The sequence below is a fragment of the Schistocerca gregaria genome, chromosome 5, assembly GCF_023897955.1.
Source record: "Schistocerca gregaria isolate iqSchGreg1 chromosome 5, iqSchGreg1.2, whole genome shotgun sequence".
In the NCBI taxonomy this organism is placed as follows: Eukaryota; Metazoa; Arthropoda; class Insecta; order Orthoptera; family Acrididae; genus Schistocerca; species Schistocerca gregaria.
Genome location: NC_064924.1, coordinates 393,357,606 through 393,369,996, shown reverse-complemented (window position 1 = coordinate 393,369,996; position 12,391 = coordinate 393,357,606).

The window sequence follows — 12,391 nt, the reverse complement described above, 5'->3', positions numbered from 1 at the left end:
TTCTTGGTGAGAACACCAGCCGCTTTGCTTTGGGGTCGTCCCACCATTCTTCTCCCTTTGCGGACCCGCGGGAAGGTGGTTACTTGTGAATTGGGTGGTCCATTTTTCCGGTCTGGAGTTGGGGAGGGTTAGAGCAATCTGCGGTTCGGGTTGTTCAGTAATCCTCCTGTCAATCTGCTATACGTTAATAGCTGCCTCTGTCATGTTTGTCGAATTCGGTTAACGAATTTATAGAATTAAGGTATAAAGGCCGAATTCCTGAAATACGTTTTTATCTTGCCTATCGTCTTGCGAGCCGGTATATCTGTAATGTAGAGAGTGTTGTACATTTTATGTAAGTCTGAATTTCATGCTTTTTATTTAAACAGTCTTTTTTTTATAATGTTGCCTCCCTTCCACCGTAAGAGTCCCTTTTGATATCAAATTGCACTTTCGGTGGCAAATAATTTCTTAGGGTCATTGTTTGTACCATATCCATCCCTCTTACGAGGTGCAGAGTGAATGTGTTTCTGTGAGTTGTAAAAAATTTTATTTGAAAGTAATCTGGTGTGTTGCAGATTGCACCAGTGTAGTTTTTCGGAGGTTGTTGTGAGCGGTCGTGACTTCTCAGCCCGAAGGCTCATACTGTCAATATTGTTCCTTCTGCCCCTAAATAGAATTGTAACTTAATATTTCGAGGGTGCTTTTCTGCTAATAAAAATTTTTGTTTTGAAAAGGCTTTTATGTATAAAATTCCCATTTGTTAAAGGTAATTTCATTTTCATCAGTTACTCCATGGCAACTACTTCCACGCTCACCTAGTGTGATTAAATGTGTTAATGTTCTAGTAAATAAAGTAAATTCTTTAAGAAAAGATTTTGAAAGTAAATTCACAATTCATCTTGCATAAACAAATTTGCGATCACAGGAGACAACGGACTACCCATAGCAACTCCATCTGTCTGCTCGTAACACTGGTCACTGAATAAAAAAGAAATGGATGTCAACACTTACCGAAACAGATTACTTAATTCAGCACCTAACCTAGCCTCAATTAATCGCGACGGATCTGACAGAGGAACACAAGTGAAGAGGGAGACCATATCGAAACTCACTAAAATGTCAGTCATTCGACCGCAGTCCCTCCAAATGACGTAAACGTCATTCCTGATATGACATCCACACAGACCTACTTGCGGAGTCAACAGAGAAGCAAAGTGCTTGGCTACACGACATGTCGGAGCGCCGATATTACTCACTATGGCACGGAAAGGAACCCCTTCCTTGTGAACCTTCGGAAGGCCATATAACCTAGGGGGGAACAGCACTATAGGTGTTAAGACTCTTGATAGTGCCCTGCGACCAATCACATTTCTTCAGGAGGCTGTTGGTATTTTAAAAAAAAGAAAGGTGGCATTGCCGATGTCCGCAGGTAAAATAACAATATCAGGAATAATTTTGAGAGAGCGTAAAGCAGCCCTCTCTGATGCTGTTACATTGCTCTTGGGCGCACGAGCCCTAGTCAACACACGGCATGCCTCCCTCCTAACCTCCACTGCAGCGTCAGGAGGTAGTTTCAAACTACCTGTTTAATTTAACAATCTTTGGTGGCACTAGTGTTCAGTGTGTGTGTTATCTTTCCTGAATCAATCCGAGAACCTAAGTTTTAAATTTGCATGTACGTCGCTGTCCGTTGCAGTTTGCCTTGAAAATGGTGGGGAGTTCTCCCGCTGAAATAACGGCGGTCGCTGAAAGTGTTACCTGTCTGAATTCCCGGAAGTTATTTGAAAGTTGTATATGCCAGGAAAAACTCAGGTCTCACACTCTCCTTATATCCCCCCTTTTATGTGACTGGAAATTAATTATTTATTGACTTCTGCAGGATTTCTGGATCGATTCCCAGACAGGTATTAGCTTGAGAAAGAAGGTATCTCGTGTGCGCCGGCATCCGACAGGTTGGTTCATACATACAGACCACTTGAGATGACTGTGGCGACCGACAGGAAGTGTGCGCAGGATTAGCGCATGCCCGATTGCACTTCTACTAATCAGTGTGGCACAACCTGGCAGCCGACTCGGGTCCAGGGGAGCCCGCGTGGGTGGCGAGACGCGAGAAGTTTTTCAGATATGTTGTAAGGTGTCAGTCAAATCCAACACCTTACATGAAAACCCTGACATGATAAGCAAATCCAGTAGTATGTCACATAGCTCCGAATAAATCGTGACATTAAATTAACCAAATAATACGAGTAACGAGTGAGCAAATGGAATACCACAGACTAACACAAGAATGCCTAAATGCATGTCGTACCTTCCCACCGTGAGGCAGACGCAGTTCCGGGGGGAGAAACGAGGACAGAAGCCGAGAGCAGAACCGTCTTAAGCTACAAAAGGGAGGGGCTGGGCACCCACGCCGCGAGCCTACCTGTACAACTATACAACCCGCACGTTTTAGCGTGAGGCTTTTTCGCGTCTCAGGTATGTCAAGGACAACCCCCAGCCCATGTTAAAAGCTAGAGCCCTCCATAAAAGCAGTATAGTTCTCACGATAACACTAAAAGGGCCACTACCACCCGCAAGTTTTAGCGTGAGACTTTTTTGCGTGTCTGTTACATTAGGATCACTCCCCAGCCCATGTTAAAAGATAGAGCCCTCCAGAAGAGCAGTATAGATCTCACGATAACGCTAAAAGGACCACACTAGTTGCAGGTTTTAGCGTGAGACTTTTTAGCGTCTCTGTTACGTTGCAAACTTTAAAAACATTGCCCCACCACGAAAAGTATAACGTTTCTCATTGGATAGGCAGAATTTTTGTAGGCGGAGCTTAAGCTTAACATTGAGACCCTGATTGGTCAGATTAAAACACAGCCAAATAGTTTTTTTAAACTAACTTCAGTAAATTGTAGTAAGGAGAAGTTATGAGTGAGTTGATTCGGAGACGGCGTCTGGATGGCTGCTGCGCCGGCCGCAGCCGCCCTGACGCTGCTTAGACACCGACAAGGTAATGAACGCACGCGATGCCGCTTTTTTGAGGGCATAAGGCTTCACTCAGAACTGCAGAAGTCTCATCTGTTACACCCCTTTTTTCCGTAAAACTAATGGTGATCGTTAATTAAAACTCATGGTGTTCACATTTGCCACTTGAAGAACAGATCTGAAACGCGATGATTTTTCTTTTATATAGTTATTGAGAAGCCACATCAGCCACTGTAATTTACGACAAGTTAGATTAGTTATTAAAGATAATTGAGGGTCACTGTAGACCATTTTGATAGTTTTCTCTTTTGTGAAACTTAAATTAAACCTAGATTATAGATGTGATATGGCATAGGTCATCCTTCGATCGCTTGTAGAACTTGGAAACCCATTTAGGGAATATTCGTTCACATTTTTGTTGAACGCTGTTGGTTTTTACCATCCTGTATTAAAACATTTCCTTTTATCAATAGCGCAATTTATAAACGATGTTTTGTGATTAGAATAAATTTCCAATGGTAAACTTAACTGCTTTTTCGCCATTATTTTACCAGCTAACTATAAATAGGAAAGCCTTGAACCCTTTCCACTATATTTAGTTAGAATTAAGATTCTTTTACAGGGAGTGCAGTGGAGCTGACGCTGAGATCATTTAGTATTTGGTTATATCATCGCTAGTCCCACTGAACTCCTCTGAATTCTACATGTCATGTGTGGTCTGGCGTCTCCTTACCAGCAACAGGTCCCAGGTTCAAACTAGTTCCCTAAAAAACACTCTCAGAGCGTCGTTGCGCGAAAGTGGTTGGCAGACACGATATAGTACAATCAGACACCACCATGAATGTTTAGAAAATGGCGACCCTGCCAGGATGGTAAAATACCATGATTGAAGGTCGACCACATGCCTAATTAGGTCAGAAAAACACCTGCTGAAAAATTTTCGTAGTAAAAAAATTTTTTTTCTGAAGTTATACATAGTCGAAGACAGTAGCTGCAGCGATAGATAGTAAAAGTATTCAAGAAATAGTGAGAATTCTAGAAGAGGCAATAGCATAATTAAGTTATGAATTTTGAAAATTGTTATAATTAAGTTTTCTCTCCAATGCAAGCACACAGGTGGCGGATACGTCGTTGACAAGTTGGTTCTGACCCAACAAGTAATTGAATGGATTGTCAGTCTTGGTTGTGTCAAATAGTGTGAAGAAAAAATTTATGATACGCGTGAGATCGTATGAGCGCATTTTGACGCGAAGTAGGGCGCGTGAATTGCTTTTAAAACAGAAAATAAGGGATTCGGAAAGATTGACAATGGCAGATCGAGACCTTGACCGAATTGAGGTAGAGACCCAGCATGAAAATGGACAGAGAATAGAGGACAGTACAACAGACGATGCAGCATCGCGAGAAATAGGACAGATAACGCACCATAACGAGGGTATTGTACGTCGAGGCATAGAAAACTTAGGTCAGCATACGACAGAGGAGCAGGAAAGTAGAGAGACAATCGATGAGGATTCTAACTTGCGTCTTGAATACGTAGAGCCCATAGTACAAGTAATCAGAGTTCCCTCACCACAGAGTACAAGAAATGCGAGCAGAAACGTGTCACAGCACAGTTCAATGCAATCGGTTGCGAACCAACACTTGGGCGAAAACACAGAGCGTAGGACGTCGGAACAAAACGCAATAGGACCCACCAATCTGGAAGAATTATTACAACAAATTACGGAAACCGTGACAAAGCAAAATAAAGAAATTGCGAACCAAATTAAAATTCAGAATGCAGAAACCACGAGACAAATGCGTGAGATTAAAGAACAAAACAAAAAAATTCAGTTACACCTAAATCATATTGAAGACGAGGCAAAAGAGTCTCGAGAAGTAATAGGAAACTTAATAATAGGACACAATCATTTGAGAACAGACATTGACAAGGTACAAGCGGACGTACAAACATTGCGTAATGACACTGAGGACGAGATCAAAACATTACGTAACAACACCCAGGGAGAAGTCAAGAAACTAAAGAGACAGGTAAACGTAATTACTTGACAAGCAGCAGGTACAGCGCGTGAAATTGTTGAAAACAGTGTGTTACACAAACGTATCACAAAAGCAGCGCTGAAAAGATATGATAACCGCATAGTCAAAATAGAAGCGCAAACGAAGCGACAATTTCAGAAATTGCGAACAGAGTTGTTGCAAACCATTGAAGAGCGTAGTGAACAGGATCGAACAATCACAGAGTCTGCAACCACATCCGTATCTGTAACAGCACCGGAAAAACAAGCAATTAACGAAGATATTACGCATTTGCGATTCCAATCACAGGCGGAAAGTAACATATGTGAAATCAGACAGACAGCACCGCGGGCAGGCGGAAGTTACCGTGGACAATATCCAATGGATCTACCACAACCGGAAGGAAAGACGGGAGAAATGATCAGAAACAAAAGTGGCGAAGAATCGCGAATTTCATATGGAACTATGACGAAGTACGACAATGATCATTTCCTCACAGTCAGAAAATTTCAACACTTTCGAGAAGGAAACTCATTACATCCACGAACTTTTATTGATCAATTCCGAGTAGGATTACCAGAACACTGGACGCTAGCACACAAATTAGACTTTATATGTGCACACATGCCAGGAACAGTCGCAGAAATCATGCACAATGTTGCATCGACTTGCCGATCGTACGAAGATTTCAGAGAGAAGTTTCTCTCACGATATTGGTCCAGCGAAGCACAGAACAGAGTGAAGTAGGAATTATTGCAGAACCCATATTTTGAAAATTCAGGAGAGAAGAGTCCCGTGAAATTTTTCGAATTAATGGCAAACAAAAATCAATGCTTAGATGTACCATACAGTGACGGAGAGTTGATTAAATTATGCGCCATGAAGCTACCATTGAAGTACCAGCAATCATTAGTAGGTCGCGAAGGCAATGACGTCGAAGCATTTAAAGGTATTCTAAGGGAACTAGAGTTCATATTTTCGGAAGATGACGCAAGAAAAAGACGAAGCGCACGTGACAACGAAAGAAAAAAGCAGTGGAATCCACAAGACACAGTACGAAGAAATAATGATTAAGAACCACGTGATAACTTCGCACCAAGAAACGACAATAGATTTCAACAAAGAACCGGTTATGGATTTAGAAGAGAATATGGCAATAACTATAATTCACCCAGGAACGGCAACAACTATTACAGAGGGAATAACGACAACCGGAACGGGTACTGGAGAGCCAATAGACCAACAAATTATCAACAAAGAAACCACGATCAACAAGCTGAACAAGAAAAGCCAATACAAATAGAAGACGTGGAGGTAAGACCACCAAACCCCAATAAACGTTCGAGTGTACAGCTAAGCGCCCATGCCAAAGAGAATGACGCACCGACCCAGGACAATTGCAGCACCTTGAACAGAGAAGTAAAAATCTTATCACGAGAAGAGAAGAAGGAAGAAACAAATCCGCAGGGACCAGATGAAAACGAAGACAAGAAAATAACAATATCGTGTTGGGACAAAATTAATTGGGAGACTACTGACGAGGAAGATGAATTACCAGAGGCATGCACAATGAATGTAGGAGGAAAGGACGAAGTAATGAATATTGCAGAGCTATTTGAGATGGAAACCAGGGAAAGCGAATTCAATGAGGATAATGTGCAGTCGACAGAAGTTGAAAATAAGTTACGAGGGGGCACACAACCCAACGTATAAAATGAAGGAAGTTATGAAGCGATAATTAGAGCATTTAGATGCGATTATGTGGAAGTAGCGAAAAAGGAGAAGATAGACGAGGATGAGGAAAAAGTAGAGCATGCAGAAGAAAGCGTAAATGGAGGAAGAAATAGAGAAGAGGAAATAAAAGAGAGAGAAGTAGCAGTCGAAGATTATCCTACAGAAAGTTCGAATTCACAAGGGAAATTCCTAAAAAGACTCATGTATGATTCAGTGGAGGATTTGTTGATGCAAGAAGGAGAAGAACAGAACCAACCCTTTCAAATTCAACCAATTGTGAAGGCCATGGTAAAGCATATCCCAGTCAATATTGTAATTGATAGCGGAAGTGAACTGACTGCGATCTCAGAAAATTTATTCATGCAGTGTAATGCCAATGAGGAATTGCCAGTTCTGAAAACACGTAAGATTAAAGTAAGAGGTCCTATTAGAAACAATGATGCGGAAGTTACGAGACAAACAAGGTTAACTCTGTCGTGCCAAGGTCAAAAGATCGAAGCCAACTTCGTGATTATACCTAAACTAACTGTAGATTTGATTATAGGTGCAGATTTTTTAAATGAGAGACGAGCGATAATAGATATGGGGAAAGGTAGCGTAACATTCGGGAATGTCACACTTCTCTTTGAGCAAAAGCTAAAATTAGAAGAAATACCGGTTATAAACAAACAATTAAGAATGATGCGAGATAAAGAGGATGAAGAATTAGAATGGTATGCACAAAAGGGGGAATCGCCTCAACTCATGTTAGAAGTTCATAAAGAAATCGACAAAAAATTACAAGAAGTTCAAGGTATTTCTGAACACAGTAAAAGAGAATTAGAGGGTATTTTACGAGATAAAGCAGAGGGATTTTTACCTAAAGCTGGCAGTATTAAACACTTTCAGTACAAGTTTGAAGATTAATTTTATTACTCGTAAATAATCAGCACAATATTTCAAGATTATGTTGCAGATAAGATCGTCTGGAGAAAGAAGAATGAAGAGAGAGGAAGGTGGGAAAAAGAAAGTAGTTTCAATAATAACACCAATAGTACCATAGATTAAGGTGAAGGGATAAAGCGTAGATAGTCTAACAGCATGAAATACTAAAATGCTATACACCACGACACTACACAAGAATAAAAAACAAATTTGAGGATTCTTGAGTAGACGTTAAGACTCCAAATATCTTAGAATTGTACCATGGAAAGGGCGCCGAAATTTGTAAAGCTTTTTAAGTAGGCGCAAAACAAGTAGATAGTAGATATATGTTAGATGATTATAAGTAAAACTTTTTGTAAGCACCATTGTAAAAACTCCAGCAAGGAAGAGATGCAACGAGCCACAAGTTGCAACGCGAGATGTATCAAGAAAGAAAAGGACGTAATTAGCAAGACACGATTCCTACATAGCAAGAGCGTCGAGAGAAGGGAAAGGACAGCGAAAGGCCCTTGTATAGAAAGTGGGCAATAGATATGCCCTCTAGGAGGAACCCTGCTCGGAGGGAACACCGAGCCGCACAGTGACAGACCCCTGCTGAGACGCGGCGGGACGTCGCTGGGACGGCGAACGCCGGAAGGGTCTTCGAGCCCCGAATGAACGGAGCGAGCAAAAAAACGGCCAGACGAGAAGACCGCTTGGGCAAGCCACCGCTGGCAAAAAATATGCGTAAAAGTCACACTACTGCTATTAAACAGCACGCTGATGCACGAAACTAAAGAAGAACTTCCACAAAGTAAAAATGACGCGCCCAAACTATTTATCAAACTGTTACTAAGAGGAGAGCTTCAAAGCGACTAGTTATCAATAAATATTTCCATATCCTGCCCAGAGAAGAACCAAGAAGCAAGGAAGAAGCAGAGAAAAAGCGGGAAGAACAGAAGTTGAAGATTCGCAAGATTGAGACCAAGAAAGAAGATGGGTGAAGAATAGACGATATACCTTCCCAAATCCCTATCCTATTGTAAACTAGTCGTCTGCGAAGTATTACAACGAAAAACAACCGCATTCAGCGACACATAACGATGACTTTCACGCATACAAAGCCAGTAAACCACTAGATTCTGCACTCACAGCTCCATTCCATTATGGGACCTCCGCAACAGCAACACACACTTGCAAAGCCAACAAGGAACGACGAACGAAGCTGTACATCAAATACTTGCCCACATCCATCTCGCTCAAGTCCATCACCTTCGTGCAAAAACATTCGCCAACCACATGCTTGAACATTCATAGGATTGTGTGAACGTGTGAAATCAAATTATGTGATGTAGGAATTGTGCAAAAGAAACGTGTAAATAACTAAATACGTTAAGCACACCAGACAGCTAATAAACTACAAAATAACAGTCATTGACTATGGACTGAAGTAAAAAATAGACTATCGATAAAAATAAGTCATTAGTTCTGAAATGGACAGTATATAAAGAAACAATATGCCACTTATTTGCTTCTCATAAAAATAAAAGCATAACTATATTTTACTTATTTTTTCCTTACAAAAACAAGGAATAAAAAATTATCTTGTTGGATGTTTCCCCTTTTCTTTATCATTTGTACCATTTATTAGGATAATACCTCAATACGTGTGTATGTATATTTTTTTGTCAAAGCAATTTTTTTTAGCATTTGTAAAATTTGTAAGGATAATATTTGAATACTTGTGCATGTATATTTCTTTGTCAAAGCAATTCTAGGAAATAATTCTTATTTGTTAGTGTAACAATGTTGAAATGAGTGTCTCGAAACAAAAACATTTTACTTGCACATGATATTTAGAAAATGTGTTATTAATAGATTTTACTCAATTACTATATTTATAAAAACAATATCTCTAAGAAAATCGATGTGAAAGACTCCTCACTTTCGATAACAAACTTCTTAAACAACAAACTTCACACTTAAATAAAAAAAGAAAATAATTAAAAATTAATAATAGTATAAAAATATATTCTCTTGTCATTTTTAATTATAATGTGGAAGAATATAAAAATATAAATTAGTAATACAAACTAGCATAGAACAGAATAATGTGGCTGAACAGTGTGCAATAAAATTTAGATAAATTAGAAAATTTTTGACTGACTTAGACAACGATTCAATCATTGCCTAAATTCAGTGCAAAAATTAAGTTCGAAGGGTGGTGATAAAATCCAACACCTTACATGAAAACCCTGACATGATAAGCAAATCCAGTAGTATGTCACATAGCTCCGAATAAATCGTGACATTAAATTAACCAAATAATACGAGTAACGAGTGAGCAAATGGAATACCACAGACTAACACAAGAATGCCTAAATGCATGTCGTACCTTCCCACCGTGAGGCAGACGCAGTTCCGGCGGGAGAAACGAGGACAGAAGCCGAGAGCAGAACCGTCTTAAGCTGCAAAAGGGAGGGGCTGGGCACCCACGCCGCGAGCCTACCTGTACAACTATACAACCCGCACGTTTTAGCGTGAGGCTTTTTCGCGTCTCAGGTATGTCAAGGACAACCCCCAGCCCATGTTAAAAGCTAGAGCCCTCCATAAAAGCAGTATAGATCTTACGATAACACAAAAAGGGCCACTACCACCCGCAAGTTTTAGCGTGAGACTTTTTCGCGTGTCTGTTACATTAGGATCACTCCCCAGCCCATGTTAAGAGATAGAGCCCTCCAGAAGAGCAGTATAGATCTCACGATAACGCTAAAAGGACCACACTAGCTGCAGGTTTTAGAGTGAGACTTTTTAGCGTCTCTGTTACGTTGCAAACTGTAAAAACATTGCCTCACCACGAAAAGTATAACGTTTCTCATTGGATAGACAGAATTTTTGTAGGCGGAGCTTAAGGTTAACATTGAGACCCTGATTGGTCAGATTAAAACACAGCCAAATAGTTTTTTTAAACTAACTTCGGTAAATTGTAGTAAGGAGAAGTTAGGAGTGAGTTGGTTCCGAGACGGCGGGCTGGATAGCTGCTGCGCCGGCCGCTGCCGCCCTGACGCTGCTTAGACACCGACAAGGTAATGAACGCACGCGATGCCGCTTTTTTGAGGGCATAAGGCTTCACTCAGAACTGCAGAAGTCTCATCTGTTACACCCCTTTTTTCCGTAAAACTAATGGTGATCGTTAATTAAAACTCATGGTGTTCACATTTGCCACTTGAAGAACAGATCTGAAACGCGATGATTTTTCTTTTATATAGTTATTGAGAAGCCACATCAGCCACTGTAATTTACGACAAGTTAGATAAGTTATTAAAGATAATTGAGGGTCACTGTAGACCATTTTGATAGTTTTCCTTTTTGTGAAACTTAAATTAAACCTAGATTATAGGTGTGATATGGCATAGGTCATCCTTCGATCGCTTGTAAAACTTGGAAACCCATTTAGGGAATATTCGTTCACATTCTTGTTGAACGCTGTTGGTTTTTACCATCCTGTTTTAAAACATTTCCTTTTATCAAAGCGCAATTTATAAACGATGTTTTGTGATTAGAATAAATTTCCAATGGTAAACTTAACTGCTTTTTCGCCGTTATTTTACCAGCTAACTAAAAATAGGAAAGCCTTGAACCCTTTCCACTATATTTAGTTAGAATTAAGATTCTTTTACAGGGAGTGCAGTGGAGCTGACGCTGAGATCATTTAGTATTTGGTTATATCATCGCTAGTCTCACTGAACTCTTCTGAATTCTACATGTCATGTGTGGTCTGGCGTCTCCTTACCAGCAACAGGTCCCAGGTTCAAACTAGTTCCCTAAAAAACACGCTCAGAGCGTCGTTGCGCGAAAGTGGTTGGGAGACACGATATAGTACAATCAGACACCACCATGAATGTTTAGTATGTTTAGGTCTGTGAAGAAATGGTTATAAATGAAAAGTTAATATTAGTAAAGGGGACATATACCTGTGCTCATAACTACCCCTCCTGCGTGGATGAGGCCAGCTTTGTGTTTTCAGATACGAACACTTCTTTTTCACTGCATATTCGGATTCTACGCCAAAAAGTACGTATTGTTTAATCGAGTCATTGTTTTCCATTCGTGTAAAATGGTACTGTTTTGGCAAATATCAAATTGTTAGTGTTTTTGCAATTAAGAACCGACGCAGTTTTGTCTGTGGTTCACTTACGATATAAATGTAAACCTTTGTGTTCAAACCGTTGATATTTTGTTTTCGCAAATTTGTTTGTAAAGTAATGTAAAAGGCGCTGCAATTCTTTAAATATTCCACATACTGCAATCGATTTACTGCCAAATCCTTTAAATAAACCATATTTCATACACCACTTGTATCCTATTAATTTTCTTAAGTAAACAATATTCCACACATTGTCTACATCCTTTAAACTATATTCCACACACTACGATTGATCAATCACTATTTCCAAAAGGGGATAGGGCATGGGAAACCGAAGGATATCGATTTAATTAATTAATAATTAGTCAATCAAACTCATAGAGTGGGGGGGGGGGATATTCGAACAATCAGAAGCAGCTCGTGAATACTGAAAGTGGCACAATTGAGGTATTTTCCAGCATTTATTCAATCCATTTAATTAATTAGTTACTTAATTTGATATCAGAACTGTGTCAGGTTTCTGAGAGAGTGAGAAGAGTGGTGAGAAGGGGGGGGGGGGGATCGAAAATCACAGGATGCATTATCCCCAGTGGGTCACAATCCTCTGAGAGCTATAGGTTTAGGACCTGT